Raw genomic sequence first — 19,395 nt, 5'->3', positions numbered from 1 at the left:
AGGTACTCATCTATAGACTCTGCTCCCTTGAATCTGGCTTCACATAGCCTTGAAGAGCTGCATTAAGTTCTTTCTCTGGCATTTTCCTACAGCATAATCTTTCTGCTTCCAGTCCCTCAGCTTCTCACAGGTTCTTAACATCACAACTCCAGAGTCTAAAGGAAGAATCTGGTTGACCCACATTATCTTTGCACCTTTTACACAGAGGTTACAAGGCAACCTATAGATTGACTCTCCTTCTTTCAACTAAACAAACTCTTAGTCAGATCAGCTGTGGTCCAGGGCAGACTCAGGTACGTGGTGAAGCATGTGTATTTAGGAATGATGGGGGAAGCAGGCAGGTGATGATTCCCTTTGAAGATGGGATGAGCCAGGTAGACATGATTAACTCTCAGGGATGTGTTTGTTGATGAGCTGAAAGGGAAAAGGGGGGCATTGTGTTCCTCCTCCCTAGCACAACAGGTATGTTAGGATAGAAAGATTTCAAACAGGCTGGAGGCTTTTTGTTTGTTTATTTTTGCAAGGGGCGGGTAAGGGGGATATAACCCCTCCTTTGAACCTCTTTACCAAAATTATATTCTTCCACATACTAGGGGTACTATTTTATCCATTGCAAACAGAAGTGGAAATTGGTTTGAATTTAGTAACATGCATAACTTAGTTTTGGCATGAGTTTAATGATTTCAGAATTTGCCTACGAGCAGGAAATGTTTCTAGAAAAGAGTCAGAAGCTATCTCTGCCTTTTCTTATCTGTTTCCAACAGGCTGCAGGGTCTGCTGCTAATCCCTTTCTCACTGCTGCATGCTTTGTGCTCTTGGAACTTCTCTAAAACATTAGCTACAAGACCCTTCAGAGCTTTACACTTGTAGGCATGTGATCCTTAGACTATAGGTAGACAGTTTAATTACTAGTTACTGGCCCACATATATTAGCACATGATTGAGAGGGATCTCTCTAATTGTTCATTTCACCACCTCACATAGTCAGCAACTTTTAGTAAGTTTCATCTTCTGTTTTAATTAAACTCATTTGGTTGTAAAGATGGAAGCCCACTCAAGTTATCTCAAAATATGAAAGGGGTTATATGGTAGCAGGTTTTAATTATGGCCCCTAAATTTAGGTCTATAAGAGTTGTAACTGTCTTTATTTTGTAAAAACAACTTAAAATTTTATTCTTTTCTACATTTCACTTTGGGGAAAATATACCTTATAACCTATTTGTAACATCAGTTCTCTGACTTTCTGCTTTGTGTCACTGACAGGGTCCTCTCATCAGTTATCTAGTTACTTCTGGGATATCTACTGTCACTGATGCTTACATCCCTTCAGATCTTGTCTTTCTGATGACTGCAAACTACTCTTGGGTCAGACTTTTTTTTTTTTCCCCTATGAACCTGTCTGTCAAGACATAACATGTGGTTACATCCTTTCTGGTGCTTGCTCTATAAATTTCCTGGATCCCTAGACAGATCTTAGAGGGGCTGAATTTTGTCCCTCCCCCTGCCCAATTTAATGTTGAAGTTCTAACCTCTAATATATCAGCATGTGACTGTAAATCGGTATATAAATAGGTACTTAAAGTAGTATAAGGTCATACAGGTAGGCCCTACTCCAACATGACCAATATCCTTAGGAGAGGTGATTAGAACATGGGCACAGAGGAACGACAATGTGAAGACAGAGAGAGAAAATAGTCATTTAGCCACCCACAAGCCAAGTAAATTAATTAGTCTTTCTCTTTCATTCTCTCTCGTCCTTCTTCCATCTCTCCCTCCCTCTCCTATACAATCTGGAGTAATGGGAGAGGTATATTTATTTTACATTTTAAAAAGTACATATTAAAAAATAGAAATAAACAAAAATACATAGCATTTCTTTTTTTTTGTTAGGCTAAGATGTTTCATTCATGCCTATATACTCCTTTTTTACCTCCTCCAATAAATTAATTAAGTTCTCCACATATATCATCTTGGGAAACAAAAAACAAAAGTAAAAAACAACATATACTTCTAAGCTATAGCTTCTGCCCTACTGAGATGCATACCTCTCTGGAAGTAATGTGCATGGAGCTGGATATTTGCTTGAATAGAAATAAGGGAATGGGTAACAAAGAGAGAGAAAATAGCAACTTCTGAAAATATTTTTCCACCTACACTTGAAAAACACATGTAAGATGGAGCTAAAAACTAAAATATATGGAAAAATTTACAAAAAGTAAAGCAACTCCATATATATATATATATATATATATATATATATATATATATATATTTCCCCTTTATTGATTAAGGTATTACAAATGTATCCTTATCCACCCATTGTCTCCTCACACCTCCAAACCTGCCTTCACCTTCACCCCTGTTGTCTGCATCCATTGGTTAGGCTTATATGCATGCATGCAGGTCCTTTGGTTGATCCCTCCCCCTTACCCCCACCCTCTCCTACCTTCCCTCTAAGGTTTGAGCATCTGATCAATGCTTCTCTGGATCTGTTTTTGTTTATCGATTTATGTTGTTCGTTATAATCCACAAATGAGTGAGATCATGAGATATTTATCTTTCTCTGACTGACTTATTTCACTTAGCAAAATGCTCTCCAGCTAAATCCAAATGGTAAGAGATCCTTCTTTTTTACAGCAGCATAGTATTCCATTGTGTAGATGTACCACAGTTTTTTAATCCACTCATCTGCTGATGGGCACTTAGGCTGTTTCCAAATCTTAGCTATGGTGAATTGTGCTGCTATGAATATAGGGGTGCATATATCCTTTCTGATTGGTGTTTCTAGTTTCTTGGGATATATTCCTAGAAGTGGGATCACTGGGTCAAGTGGGAGCTCCATTTTTAGTTTTTTGAGGAAACTCCATACTGTTTTCCACAGTGGCTGCACCAGTCTGCATTCCCACCAGCAGTGCATGAGGGTTCCTTTTTCTCATCATCCTCTCCAGTTCTTGTCGTTTGTTGATTTGTTGATGATAGCCATTCTAATAGATGTGAGATGGTACCTCACTATTGTTTTTATTTGCATCTCTTGGATAATTAGTGACTTAGAGCATGTTTTCATATGTCTCTCAGCCTTCTTTATGGCCTCTTTCGAAACCTGTCTATTTAGGTTCTTTGCCCATTTTTTGATTAGATTGTTTATCTTCCTTTTGTTAAGTTGTATGAGTTCCCTGTAAATGTTGGAGATTAAACCCTTATCAGAGATAACATTGACAAATATGTTCTCACATGCAGTGGGTTTTCTTGTTGTTTTGTTGATGATTTCTTTTGCTGTGAAAGCTTTTTATTTTGATGTAGTCCCATTTGTTTATTTTCTCCTTAGTCTCCATTGCTGTATTGGTAAAGATATTGCTAAGACATTTACTACTATGGAGTCTTCTAAGATTTTTATGGTTCCCTGTCTTACATTTAAGTCCTTTATCCATTTTGAGTTTTCTTCGTGTGTATGGTGTAAGTTGGTGGTCTAGTTTCATTTTTTTTTTTGCATGTATCTGACCAAATTTCCCAGCATCATTTATTGAGTAGACTATCTTTACTCCATTGTATGCTCTTGCCTATTTTTTCAAACATCAATTGAGCATAATGGCTTGGGTCAATTTCTAGTTTCACTGTTCTGTTCCATTGGTCTATATGTCTGGTCTTGTGCCTGTACCAGGCAGTTTTGAGAACTGTGGCTTGGTAATATAGCTTGATATCTGGTATTGTGATCCCTCCAACTTTGTTCTTTCTCAGGATTGCTGTGGCTTTTCAGGGTCTTTTTTTATTTCATATACATTTTTGGAGAGTTTGTTCTAGTTCTTTGAAACATGCCATTGGGGGATTGCATTGAATGTGCAGATTGCTTTGGGTAGTACGTACAGCTTAATGATGTTGATTCTACCAATCCATGAACATGGTATGTTCTTCCATTTGTTTATGTCTTTTTCTATCTCTTTTTTCAATGTCCTGTAGTTTTCTGAGTACAGGTCTTTTACCCCCTTAGTTAAGTTTCTTCCTAGGTATCTTAATTTTTTTGATCCAATGGTAAATGGGATTTTTTTTTTCCATTTCTCTTTCTGTGAGTTCATTATTGGTATATAAAAAGGCCATAGCTTTCTGGGTGTTAATTTTGTATCCTGCTACATTGGCGAATTCATTTATTAAGTGTAGTAGTTTTTTGATGAAATCTTCAGAGTTTCCTATGTACAGTATCATGTCATCTGTGAATAAGGATAGTTTTACTTCTTTTCCAATTTAGATGCCTTTTATTTCTTCTTCTTTTTTAAAAAGAATATATTTTATTGATTTTTTTTACAGAGAGGAAGGGAGAGAGATAGAGAGTTAGAAACACCGATGAGAGAGAAACATCGATCAGCTGTCTCCTGCACATCTCCTGCTGGGGATGTGCCCACAATCCAGGTACATGCCCTTGACCGGAATCGAACCTGGGACCTTTCAGTCCGCAGGCCAACGCTCTATCCACTGAGCCAAACCAGTTTCGGCTATTTCTTCTTCTTGTCTGATCACTATGGCTAGCACTTCCAGTACTATATCAAACAGGAGTGGTGAAAGTAGGCATCCCTGTCTTGTTCCTGTTCTTAGGGGAAATGGATTTAGTTTTTGCCCATTGAGTATAATGTTGGCTGTAGGTTTGTCATATAAGGCTTTTATTATGTTGAGGTTTGATCCTTCTATTCCCACTTTGCTGAGAGTTTTTACCAAGAAATGGTGTTGGATTCTGTCAAATGCTTTTTCTGCATCAATTGATATGATTATGTGATTTTTGTCTCTCAATTTGTTTATGTGATGTATCACATTTATTAATTTGCAGGTATTGTACCATACTTGCATCCCTGGAATATATCCCACTTGGTCATGGTTTATGACCTTTGTTATATAATGCTGGATCTGATTTGCTAGAATTTTGTTGAGGATTTTAGCATGTTCATCAAGGATATTGGCCTGTAGTTCTCTTTTTTTGTGGTGTCTTTATCTGGTTTTGGGATTAGGGTAATGCTGGCTTCATAGAAAGAGCTTGGAAGTATGCCTTCCTCTTGAACTTTTTGGAATAGTCTGAGGAGGATAGGTGTTCTTCTTTTAATGCTTGGTAGAACTCTCCTGTAAAGCCATCCAGACCAGGGCTTTTGTTTGTTTGTTTTGCCTCAATTTCTTCGGTAATTATTGGCCTATTCAGGTTTTTTTATTCTTCCTAATTGAGTTTTGGGAGCTTGTATTTTTCTAAGAATATGTCCATTTTGTCTAGGTGTCCATTTTGTTGGCATAGAGGTGTTCAAAGTATTTTTTTCATAATCCTTTGTATCTGTTGAGTTCTTTCAAGTATATCGTCTGTCCCATTACCATACCCCCATAATTGCAGATGGATTTTTTCTTTAAGCAATTTCTTACTTTCAGGCATGACAAGAGCTTTAAGTTTATCTTTCTCTATTTTTTGTTCCACTCCCAGAAATTAGCATTCCTCCTCAAATATCCCTGATTTCTATAATTGAAACATAATGCTAAAAACTATGATTTGGGTGCTGGGTATATTTGCTGCTACTGGCGTGTCTTAGACCTTCTCAGCAGACAAAGCAAGGAAGTATATGTGTGTGTGTGGTTGTGTACATGTACTAAGCCACATATGTGTACTTATTTATAAATATTTCTATATGTTATCATCAATATTTGTATTAGTTAAGCATGAGTTTATACTGGTATATTCAACTTTAATCCCTTACCACATGGATCATTCTAGGCTTCTCTACTTGCTTGTCCGTAAGCTCCTACTCCAGCAGTGAAAAACCTGCCTCTTGTTATCAATACCCATTTACTTAATTTTCAGTTCAAGAATACATGTACAGCAGTGTCAGAATTGTTGACCCATACCACTGCAGGAAACAAGTTTGTCAAATAGAATGCAGTGCTCATGTACAATTGCTTTTCCTTTTAGTCTTACCGACTTCAGTCATTTTCAAAGTTGCATAAGACACCACATTTTCCCTCACCCCCTTCCTTGAGGTTGCTTCACACATTTGTAATAGATTGCTTGTAACATTATGAATTTTATCCTGGCATGCCCCCTCTCACCTAAATGATTATTTTTTAATCTGCATAGTTTTTGTGTTGTGTATTTTGTTTTTGACAGATGTATAGTGTCATTTATCCACAATTATGCTATCACATTGAATGGTATTATTTTCTGAAAAATCTTCTGTGTATATATCATGTATTAGACTCATCCTCTCTAAACCACTGGCAATCACTGATCTTGTTTACTTTCTCTATAGATCTATTATTCCCAGGATATTATATGTTTGGAATCATAATATTCAGCCTTAACAGACTGGCTTCATCTACTTAGCAATATGCATTTAAGATTTATCCCAGTCTTTTAATGGCTTGATAGGTCATTTTTACTATTTTTTGGTTAATATAATTTATTTTTATTTGTTTATTTTAATAGACTATTTTTATAGAAATTTTAGGTTAACAGAAAAATTATTGATTTTTAAATCTCTGAATATGACTCATTGTATGAATACACAACAGCTTGTTTATCTACCCAGCTAATTTTTATTTTTCATTAATCCTCACCAGAGGATATTTTTTTCTGTTGATTTTTAGAGAGAGTGGAAGGGAAGTTGGAAGGGAGAGAGAGAAACATCAACGGGAGGGAGACACATATATTGGTTGCTTCCTGCATGTGCCCTGACCAAGGCCAGGGATCAAACCCGCACCTCAGGTTTGTGCCCGTGACCAGTAATGGAACCCAAGACCCTTCAGTGCAAGGCCAATGTTCTTACCACTGAGAAACACGGGCCAGGGTTTCATGTAGCCACCTATTGAGGATACCTTTGTTGCTTCTAGTTTATATGACTGTAACTAAAGCTTCTCTGTGCTGGTTTTGTAGGAACATAAGTTTATTAAAAAGTTGGTTAAATATCTAGGCGTATGATTCCTGGATAACATGGTAAGACTATGTAAGAAACTGCTCGAGTGCCAACCAACTGGGCATTGAACAGATGACCTCTTGTGACTATGCTCAACCAACTGAGCCACACCGGTGGGGCCTTTGTGCATGTTTTAGTTGGTTTGCTTTTTATAGTTGAGTTGTAAGAGTTCCTATTATTGATGTAAGAATGTACAAACCTATAGAGAATTTTATGATTTTATTAGAGCCAAACTGATAACATGTGGGGGGGGGGGAGTAAGATCTCAAATATTCTAGAAAGTAACAGCTTCTTTCATGCATTTGAAATTAAGGAGGGAAATAAGAAAGATTACATGAAGGTGGAAAAAAGAAATACAGGAATTGGATTACAAAATAATTAACAAGATTATTTGTTCTCTTGAGGGTGGTTATTTCAAAGGTGTGACCTAGATTCACCGAAACAATGGACAGGGTTTGTTTAAGGCAAAGATAAATAAATGCTTTACTAGAAAATTATATGCCTGTGGTGTGACTACCCACCACTACCTGCCCAGTTAGGGATTTATGATCAGATCACCCTGTGAGGGTACTTTGCATACAACCCCCCCCCCTTTTTCTTGTCCACACTATTATATTTTAGATACACAGCTTTCATTTGATATATTTTACAAATATTTCCCCCATTGTATGATTTGTCTTTTCACTCCTTTAGCAATTTCTTTCACACAACAGGTTTTACTTTTAATAAAATTCTGTTCATCAGTTTTTATTTAATACATTGTGCTTTTGATTCTGTACCTAATGCTTCATCACTAAACCCAAAGTCACATAAGTGTTTTCTACTTCTAGAAGTTTTATAGTTTTGCATTTTAATTTAGTGTAATTCATTTTTAGTTTTATATGAAATGGGTAAGGTCTGCATCTTGGTTCTGTGTGTGTGTGTGTGCATGTGTGTCCAGTTGTGTGAGTTCCCCCTTATTGTTAGTTTGCTGAGAGTTTTTATTATGAACTAGAGGCCCAGTGCATGAAATTTGTGCACCACAGGGAGTGTCCCTCAGCCTGGCCTGTGCCCTTTTGGAGTCCAGGACCCTTCACTTTTTACTGTCCACCTGCTCATTGCTCCTTACCACTCAGCTTGCTGCGCTTTCCTTAGCGCTGCCACGAAGGTGGGAGAGGCTCCCACCATCGCCTCTGTGCTCACCAGCCATGAGCCCAGCTTCTGGCTGAGTGATGCTCCCCCTGTGGGAGCGCACTGCCCACCAAGGGGCAGCTCCTGCATTGAGCATCTGCCCCCTGGTGGTCAGTGCACATCATAATGACTGGTTGTTCTGGTTGTTCCATAGTAACTTAGGCTTTTATTATATAGGTGAATGTTGGATTTATGAAATACTCTATGATGAGTTTTTAAAAATCAAGAATAAGATTCAGAGGGTGACAAAGTTGTTTCTTAAAGTATTTCCCACTTCACAGTAGGAAGAATAAGGTGGCCCAGAGAGTATGGAGAAATCCTAAAATTGTTAAAATGGTCTGATTGGGGTGGAGAGGTTATGGGAACCAAGAGTCTTAGCAGCTGTACCCAGCCAGGAGGAGGACTGTATGGCATGTAAAAGCAAATGTGGAATTAAGGAATGGAATGATATTAATATGGCAGCTCCAAGGACAAAAGAGCACAGAAAATATTTCCTACAGTTTTCCACTGGGAAATAACAAAAATAGAAAACAACTTATTTAGAATGTGTAGGAAGCTTTCTGATTCCCCTGAAAAAAACCATGCAATATATTTTTAAAATAATATCAGTAAAAGGCTACATAACTCTTTAAAGTTTATGGATCATGATATCAAACTTTTAAAAAAATTAAGTGTGCATATGTCTATTAACTAGGTCATATGATGTCCCAGTATTTATTAGGTGCATTTCAAATTGTTGTGTGTATGTGCATGCACAGGTGTGCGAGTGTATGCACACACATGTACAGACACATACAAAAGTGTGAGCTTGGACAAACATTATTATTTATGGAAATGAGATTCTAGGTGATTTTTTATATTTTTTTATTTATGTGTTTTCTCCAATTGTCTTGTGTATATTATATGACACATAATGATAAATGGGAAAAAGTACTTATGAAAATGTCTTGATCAGGTCTACAATGATTCTTCCAACATTAGTTCTTTTTTATTATAGTAAAAATTTATAAAACATAACATTTTACACTTTTACCATTTTTAAGTATATAATTCATTCCTATCAATTAGATTCACACTGTTGTGCAACTGTCACTAATATCTGTTTTCAAAACTTTTTCATTACTCCAAACAGAAACTCTGAACCCATTTAGTAAAAACTTGCCATTTCCTCCTCGCCTGAGCTCCTGATAACTTCTAATCTACTTTCTGTCTCTATGAATTTGCTTAACCTAGATATTTCATAAAATTGGGATCATGTAACATCCTGTTGTGTCTAATTTGATATAGCATAAGGTTTTCAAGGATTATTCATGTAGTTTTTATCAGCACTTCATTACTTTTTATGACTAAATAATATTCCATAGTATTTATATACTATATTTTATTTATCCATTCAGATGTTGATGGACAATTATGTTCCTTCCACTTCTTGGCTATTGTAAAAACTGCTACAATGAGCATTAGCATGCAAGTACCTTTTGAAATCCCTATTTTCAATTAATTTGGGTATATACTTAGAAGTAGAATGCTAGGTCATGTGTTAATTATATATTTACCTTTTTGAGGAACCACCAAACTGTTTTTCACAGCAGCTACACCATTTACATTTTACAGGAATATACAAGCATTTTATTTATTTATTTTTTTCATCCTCACCCAAGGATATTTTTCGCATTGATTTCTAGAGAGAGAAGAGAGGTAGGAGGGGGAGAGAGAGAAACATCAATGTGAGAGACACACATTGATTGCATGCCCCCCGCACATGCCCTTATCAGGGCTGGGGAACCTGCAACTGAGGTGCATGCCCTTGACTGGGAATCAAACCCAAGACCCTTCAGTCCATGGGCCAATGCTCTAACTACTGAGAAACCTGGCCAGGGCAGCATTTTATTTTTTCACATCCTTGCCAACACTTATTTTCTGTTTGTTTTTGTTTTGTTTTTTTTTTTTTATGGTTTTTTTTAATGTTATGACTATTCTAGTAGGTGTAATGAATATCGCATTGCTGGTTTGATTTGCATTTCTTTAATGACTAAGAATATTGAGCATCTTTCATGTGCTTATTGACTATTTGTATATTTTCTTAGGGAAAATACCTATTGAAGTTATTTATGCATTTTTATTGGGTTGTTTGTGTTGTTCAGTTATAGTTTTTTTTTATATATTTTGGATATTAAGCCCTTATCAGATATTTGATTTGCAACTATTTTTCCCATTCTGTAGATTGCCTTTCATTTTCAACATAATGTTCTTTGCAGAAAAATTTTAATTTGCTCAAGTTTACTTTCTATTGATAATGCTTTTGATAATACTATATCTAATAATCTATTGCCAAATTGTAGATTTATCTATATGGTTCTTCTATAAGCTTCATACTTTTAGTTCTTATGTTGAGGTTGTTGATTCATTTTGAGTTAATTTTTGTATATGATGAAAGTTCGGGTTAAAACTTTATTCTTTTATATGTGGAGTTTCTGTTGACCGAACACCATGTGTTGAAGGAATATTTTTCCTCTATTGAATGAACTAAATGCCATTGTTGATCATATTTGGCCAGAAATGTATGAATGCATGCGTTTATTTCTGAACTCTCAACTCTATTCCATTGGTCAATGTGTCTATCCTTATGCAGTACCACACTATCTTGATTACTGTGGCTTTGTAGTTTTGAAATTAGGAAGTGTGAGGCTTCAATTTTGTTATTTTTAATATCTCTCTCTCTCTCTCTCTCTCTCTCTCTCTCTCTCTCTCTCTCTCTCTCTCTCTCTCTCTATATATATATATATATATATATATATATATATATATATATATGTTGATTTTAGAGATGAAGGGAGAGGTAGAAAGAGAGAGAAAAATCAATGACAGAGAATCATTGATCGGCTGCCTCCTGCTTGCCCCATACTGGGGATCAAGCCCACAACATGGGCATGTGCCTGCCATGGAATTGAGCCATGATATCCTGGTTCATAGGTCAACATTCAACCCCTGGGCCACACCAGGCTCAACATTGTTTTTCTTTGTCAATATTGTTTTGTCTATTTGGGGACCCTGTGAATTTGAAGATTGGCTTTTCCATTTCTGTGAAAATTGCTATTGTAATTTTAATAGGAATTGCATTGAAACTGTAGATTGTTTAAAGGAGTATTGACAACTTGAAAATAATGTCTTTCTACCCATGAACACAGGATGTCTTTCCATTTAGTTAGGTGTTTTTAAATTTATTTTAGCACTGTTTTTCAGATTTTATTGTATAGGTATTTCACTTCATTGATTAAATTTATTTCTAGATATTTTATTCTTTAAATGGCATTGTACATGAAATTGCTTTCTTAATTTCCTGTTTTGGTTTGTTCATTACAAGTGTATAAAAACACAACTGACTTTTGTGTATTGATTCTATTCCCTGCAGCTTTTCTAAATTTGTTTATTAGCTCTAGTAGCTTTCTTCTGTATTCTTCAGACTTTTCTAAATATAGAATCAGGTCATTAGTAAATGGAGATAATTTTATTTTTTTGTTTTTCAATATAAATAATTTTTTAATTTCTTTTTCCTGTCTAATTGTTCTGGCTAGAACTTCCAGTACAATGGTGAACAGCAGTGATGAGAATAGGCACCTTTTTCTTGTTCCTGATCTTAGGGGAGAAGTTTTCAGTCATTTACTGAATATGATGTTTGTTGTGGGATTTAAAAAATGCCCTTAATCATGTTGAGGAAAGTCCCTTTTATTTCTAGGCATCCCTATTAGTTCTTCTAAAGAATACTATGTTTTTTCTTGCTAAAAACCATGACTTCAGTCATTTAAGCCTTGATGCATGCAGCATGTTATTTGACATCATTAATATAACCTCTGGTTGTCCAACTGCCTTATTTCCATAAAAAGTCATAAGGAAGAAATTAAATATTTATAATCTGTTTTTTTAAATATCTCTCTATATAAAGAGCCAGGGGCCAGTGCGACCAAACAGACGACTGAACAGGCCGAGTGGGGCGACCAGGCCAGCAGGGGAGTTAGTGAGGGATGACCAAATGACTGAGCAGCAGGCTGTGTGGGGAGACCAGGCTGGCAGGGAGGGCAGTGATGGGGGATGAGGCTGGTGGTGGGGACAGATGGAGGCAAACTGGTCGGCAGGGATTGCAGTTAAGGGCGACCAGGCCAGCAGGGGGGGCCGTTGGGGGAAACCAGGCTGGCAGAGGGGGGCAGTGATGGGCAACCAGGCAGTTGGGAGCAACCAGGCCTGCAGGGGAGGGCAGTAAGGTGTGACCAGGCTGGCTGGGGGGCAGTTAGTGGTGACCAGGTTGGCAGAGGGAGGCTGTTGGGGACAACCAGATCGGCGGGGGGGGGGGGGGGGCAGTAAGGGGTGACCATGCTGGTGGGGGGGGGACAGTTAGGGGGTGACCAGGTCAGCAGGGGGGGCAGTTGGGGGCGACCAGGCCAGCAAGCAGAGGTGGTTAGGGGTGAACAGGCTGGCAGGGGGCCAGTAGGGGCGATCAGGCATGCGGGAAGGTGAGCAGTTAGGAGCCAGCAGTCCCGGATTGGAGAGGGTGTAGACTAGACTGAGGGGACGCCGTCCCCCACATGCATGAATTTTGTGCACCAGGCCTCTAGTATTAAATAAACAGATTCTTTTGGTTGCCTACCCAGATTCCAGAGATACCAAACGACAGTCCAGATTATGTGGGATATCTCCTTTGATCCCTCCATAAAGGCAGAAACATATAAGAGCTTTTGAATTTGATGTCTTAGAAGACTTTATATTGTATTTACAGTATAGTTAGTTATGTATATTTTAGTCCTTCCTCTATATTCTATCTTCTGCATCTCTCAAGATTTTCTTTGAATTTTCTTTGTTCGGGCTATATTCTTTCCCAAATGAAATCACTTGTCTCATCTGTGTGAAATTGGTGATTCCTTCCACTGCACTTAAAAACTATGTACTCATGGTTTTTGTAGTGTTTTACTTGTTGCGTTTACTAATTTGTCTCTACCATTATATCACCTCCTCAAGGGTAGCATATGGGACAATTTTTCATTTTCTCTCTATCATTTATGTTCTTGTCTTTAGCCTGATAATATACCTGGCCCCCTAAGTCAGCCATTTGGTATCCATAGAATTGATTTCCAATCCCCATCGGCATAACTCAACCCCTTGATCAACATAAATTATTGAAGGATTGGCATATGACCCAACCTTAAACAAATTAGTATATCACATTACCTAACCACTCTAATTGTTCAAGGGAATGGACAGCAAACTCTTTCTGAAAAGAGACACATAAATATTTTAAGCTTTGCAGATGGCACACTTCTCTGTTGCATATTCTTCTTGCTTTCTTATATATAACCATTTAAAATGTAAATAAAATTCTTATCTTTCCCATTAAAAAACATATCATTGGCCGGCTTTTACCCAAGGGCTGTAGTTTGGTGATCCCTGTAAAGAAATATGACCTAAGCAATTGTCAGCAGACTTTCCTTTTACTAGCAGTGCTGGCTTAAAAATCTTTTCTTCTTCTGCCAGGAAAAGGTAATGGTTATCCTTGAAAGTTACTGGAAGCTATTTTGAAATTATGAAGTAAGTCATCTATGAGATTTCAAGGAAGCAAGGAGATGAAATTGGTCCATGTTAAGTCATAGGAAAACTCTCCCATCAGTTATTTCTATATACAGACTTTATAATTTAAGTAAGCCATTGAATTTTCCTTATTAAAAAATCGTACTTTGCTTACTTTAATTTCGATCAAAATTATTTTAACTGAGAGAGGTATAGACCATTATGATCCCAGCACCTAGGACAGGGAGCATTCAATAAATGTGTGTTATATATTTATGGTAAAGACTGCCTACTTGGCATTGAATGGTGTAGACCCTTTCATATATATGTTTTGAGGGTTGTTGTCAACAGACTTTGCTCAATGAGCTTTAAAGCTGTAGCTTAAGGAATGACACCGGCTATGTCAAGAGAGTAGAAGGTGCAAATAAGTTAAGTCAAAATCTAAGTTCATATAACAAGTCTACAGAGACTGATGCATGATCAAAATCAGGATCAGATTATTCTGTCAGAATCAGGAATATGGGAATGTGACAGTTATAAAATGAGGGCAGTACAGCAAAGAATATTTTCCAGTCCTCTGAGACATTTCTGAAGGCCCTTTCATACAGGCCCATGAGGTGATTGTTCTAAAGTTTTTGAAGATTTTCTTATAATTTAAACTCTTTCTTTCACTCTGGCTATTTGAATTTATTTTTCAGATAATATTACATCAAATCACTTCAGCTTTTCTCTGTCTTGATTACAGCTAAGAAAACACTCTTTGTTTTAGATTTCATTTTGAAGGATGTTTGTTGCTGTTAAAAGGTTGTTGTTTGTTCTAATTACATGGTTTTATAAATCTCTAGTTCAGAGGTTCAAGGATATGTGTAATTGGCTGGGGGAAAAGAGAATAAACAATGGACCTTGTCCACCCTTAAATCCTCAAAACTTTTTTCCTAATCCTGAACAAAACACAAAGTTTCGTTGCATATGAAATCACACAAAAAATCCAAGTGAACCAAAATGTTGAGGACAAACTTTATTTGATGTTAGCAGTGTTAATGAAAATAACAAAAGAGGAAAGACTAGGATAGTAGAAAAAAATTACACTGTGCAATTACTCTTTCTGAAAGATGAATTAGAACACAACTTTATGGAGCATTTCACAACCAAGAGTAGCTCACATAATTTATTTTTGAGAATTTTACATTTAATAGGATGGTATATTTAAAAAAAATATACAGAGATAATTTTGAATTCAATTTTTCCTTAACTAAACATTTGGAAAGGTCAACTAATAAAAACAAAAAATTCAAACTTTATAGTTTGTTATAATGAAATGTTACATGCAAAAAAATAGGACTAGTTGTCTCTGCTGCATAAGTGAATGAAGTTTACTTTAATATATATTTTAAATATATTTCACTGATTTTTTACAGAGAGAAAGGGAGAGGGATAGAGGGTTAAAACATCAATGAGAGAGAAACATCGATCAGCTGCCTCCTGCATACCCCCTACTGGGGATGCGCCCGCAACCAAGGTACATGCCCTTGACCAGAATCAAACCTGGGACCCTTCAGTCTGCAGACCGACGCTCTATCCACTGAGCCAAACCAGTTAGGGCTATATATATATTTATTATTGATAGTATTACAGATATCTCCCATTTCCCTCCCTTTAACCCTCTCCTCCCAGTCCATTACCCCACCCCCACCCCCCGCAGGTCAGTATATAAGTTCTTTGGTTTATCTCTTCTGTGAATAAAGTTTAGGTTTGTACTATAAGACTTCAATTTAGTTGAAGATCATTACAGATTATTAAGTTGTTGTTTTTTTCTTTCCTCATTGTCCATATTTAACCTGGATTATTTAAATAATGTTCCAAAATCATTGCTTTGTGACTTATTTACATATTAACAATCTACTTCAAATACACAAGTATAGCAGGTATTTCGAAGTATACTAACAAGATTTTATTGTTTTAACACAAATGAATAATCCTGTGGGTACTAGAAAGATTAATATCCTGAGGTTGTCTTTATAACTTTCACATAGCCAGCGCAGCATTCTACACACAATAGGTGCTCAATTACCAACTGTAGAATGGTTTTCTATTATGGTTAAAATTGAGAAATTTATGTAACTGAAAGTATGAATTTTTAAAGGTTCTCCAAAATATATGCAGTAAAATTCTTATCAATATGCAACACACTTGCATTAACATCTGCATCATGTATCATAAAATTGACATTTGTTTTCCTGAAACACTTAATCAGCATTCATATAAATTATGAGAAAAAAGAGAAATATAATTTATGGAGGAAAAGAGATAACCTCATTTAGGGCTGTAAAGTCACCTATGAATTTGTTATTTATGCAAAACTTATCAGAGCTTTGGAGTTTCTCATCAACTGTGACTGACCAACATACCTGTGGAACAGAGCATTCTGATGCTACATTTATTGCTAAGGGATATTGGGAATGGATTTCATTTTTCTATGCCAGTTATCAGCACTGCCTGGTCATTTTTATCTGCTGCACATTTTGTTTGCTTGTCTTCAAAGTTTCACTTTATTATTATCTTCCTGCCTGTTGACATAGGCCACTGGTCTAACAGAAAGCACACTATCAATCTAAACCCAATAACAAAGACCAGATTACAAAAGAGAAAGATAGTTGTCATAGCCACTTGCCTGAATCTCATTCCCAAAAGCTCTGGACTCAGTAGATTCCCCTGACCTATCAGCCAAACCCATGTTGTAGAGTAATACCATATCAGTGTCATAATCTAATCTACAGATGAAAATATTTCCTCTTTGGAGACTATATATTTTGGCTTTATTCCTAATCTCTTTCTCCTGTTTGTCCCTTATCAGTGAAGGAAGAGCTTGTCAAACATATTAATTCTCTTCTATCTGAACTGAGAAATGTTATCAGTGGGAATGCCTGTGAACTTTTAAATATTGATTTATTCCTTTTTGGAGATAGGCCACAAGGTGTCATTAAAGGTTTTAAATGCTTTCATGTAAATATTCTATTCATATACTTGTGCATAAATTACTACTGACTACTAAAAGCAGAATTTAATCACAAATGGGTGAAGATGTGATAAAAACCTCTTACTCTAAAGCTTATTCCCAATTACTTCAAATGTAATTTCACTTCATATTCTAATCAGCATAATATTAAAAATAGTTCACATTAATACTCTTAAAATGCTATTGTAAGACATTCCATTTCTCTGGGCTTCTAGTTTATACTTTTGTTTTCCCCACTTATTGCATTGGTGAGTCTCTACCTGCTTTCCTCTAGTGCAGTGGTTCTCAACCTTCTGGCCCTTTAAATACAGTTCCTCATATTGTAACCCAACCATAAAATTATTTTTGTTGCTACTTCATAACTGTAATGTTGCTACTGTTATGAATTGTAATGTAAATATCTGATATGCAGGATGGTCTTAGGCGACCCCTGTGAAAGGGTCGTTCAACCACCAAAGGGGTCACGACCCACAGGTTGAGAACCGCTGCTCTAGTGAAACATTTAAAAATGTCTTCTTTAATAGTCATCTGAAACCAGTTGTCCCTCTCATCTATCAATTTGAAATGGATAGAGAAGAAAAATATCTGGTAATTATACAGGCAGAGCCACACTTGCTTTCACCTTACTATTCTTGCTTGGCTCCAAATTCACATACAGTAATTTATCTGCTTTTGGCTCCTCAGTTTATGGGAAACTTTCAGACCCCTTTAATAGCTAACAGGGCTTATCATTCTGCTTGAATTTAGTTCAGAACGTCCTTCTCACATTAGACCTTTGCCATCAAGATTAAAGCGGGGGAAAAACTGATAAAGAAAATTGATGGCATATTGCATATTCCTCCCCTCTTATTTCATGAGTAAATTAGATTTTCAGTCAGGGCACTTGATATGCTAGTGATTTCTAAATGGGACTTTTCATCCATATCCCCCACTTAAAGGGTAGACCCTATGTGACTGTCTTGCTCCAGCCACAGCTTATTAGATTAGCCATGGGTTCTTGCCATAGAGAAAGCATACATACAGGTGAGAGAATGAACTGATGTTGCCTGAGAAAACAAACAAACAAGAAAACCCAACTTTGATCTACCCATATCTCTCTATAAAATCTGAATTGAACAACATGAAGAGAATAAGGCAATTAGAAATGGTAGCTGTCAAGGAACTGTGAGCAGCCTCTAGTCTAGAAGCTGAGAGCTCCTGGCTGACAACCAGCAAGAAAACAGACCTTGCTTAACCCAACAATCACGAGAAACTAAACTGCCACCAACCACATGAACTTGAAAGAGGACCCTGACCTCCAGAAAGGAACACAACCCATCCAACATCTTGACTGCAGCCTTGGGAGATCTGAGCAGAGGCCCCAGCTCATTGGTATCGAGACTTTTGACCCAAAAAAGCTGTGAGATAATAAATGTAGGTTGTTTTAAGCCCAAAAAAGTGGTAGCTGCAGATTAAAGATTTTTTTAAAAATGGAAAGAAAAAAAAAAGGAGAGGAAAAAAACCCCACATTTTAGAGTAAGAATAGTAGATAAGGCCTGGATTCTCATTTTCAGGAACCAGACCAAAAACCTCAGAGAGAGTCTCTACCCAGAGGTCTCCTTCTATTTCCCAACAGATTTTCAGGCTCAGAGAGCCTAAGATCTAGTGCTAATTTAATGTTATTAGTGAGGGATGACCCAGAAACGACACCAGAAGTGATAAAATGTATTCACAGAGAAAATGCAATGTCAACATCAATACCATGTGGTCTAGCACAGGTACCATCTTATCAAGTACAGAGAGTAAGACACCAGAGAGTGCTGCTGCTTTACTCTTTATGTCTAATATGTCTTTTCCTTGTTTCCTTCTTTGTATCTCAATCTTCTGAACTCTAAGACCTAAATTTAAATGTGAACCAGATGGAGTCTTGAATGGACGGTATTACAAGGAGGTGTCTAAAAGGAAGCATTTCAAAGGAGTGTTAATGTAGGTGCACAGAAACAATAGACAGGGCTTGCTTAAGGCAAAAATAAACCTTTTAGTACAGAAGCTACATGCCTGGGTTGTGACTAACCACCATGATCTGCCCAGTTAGGAATTTATGATCAGAAAACCCCGTGAGATTACTTTTCATAGAATCCCCCCTCCCTTTTCTTTTTCATCCACAAGGTGATGTATTTTCTTTTTTCTTCTCCTTTTTCCCCCCTTGGAACACCATAAAGTTTCTGTAGGTTAAAAGTCTGGGCACAGAATAACTGAGTTCTCTTCTCAGAGTCTCTCATGAAACTGACATCAAAGTGTTAGCAGGGTTGCATTCTCATGTAGACTGCGACATAAAGGTTGGGATGTAAGGATTTCCCTGAAGCTCTGGGAAGAAGTTGGGAGACTCAAAGAGATGGGAATACTGGAATATATCCACTGCAATTTACTTATACTGGGTGTACCAGTTAATAATGCAGATTTTGTAATCAAGGATAACACTATAATTTCAAGAGAAACATCAAAAGTGCTTTATTCAAAGTAATGTCCATCGTTGGCTACACATTTCCCCATCTGTAGGTAATTTGTGGATACCGTCCCAATAGAACTTTTCCTGTTTTGAGGCAAACCATTCAGACCCAATTTTCCACTTCTTTGTATATTTTGAAGTGCTGATCAGAAAGTGCATGTGCCATTGATCGGAACAAGTGGTAATCTGAAGGAGCAAGGTCTGGTGAATGTGGCGGGTGGGTTAACACTTCCCAG

This window comes from Myotis myotis, unplaced genomic scaffold (genome assembly GCF_014108235.1).
Source record: "Myotis myotis isolate mMyoMyo1 unplaced genomic scaffold, mMyoMyo1.p scaffold_m19_p_1, whole genome shotgun sequence".
NCBI lineage: Eukaryota > Metazoa > Chordata > Mammalia > Chiroptera > Vespertilionidae > Myotis > Myotis myotis.
This window is presented reverse-complemented; position numbering follows the sequence as displayed.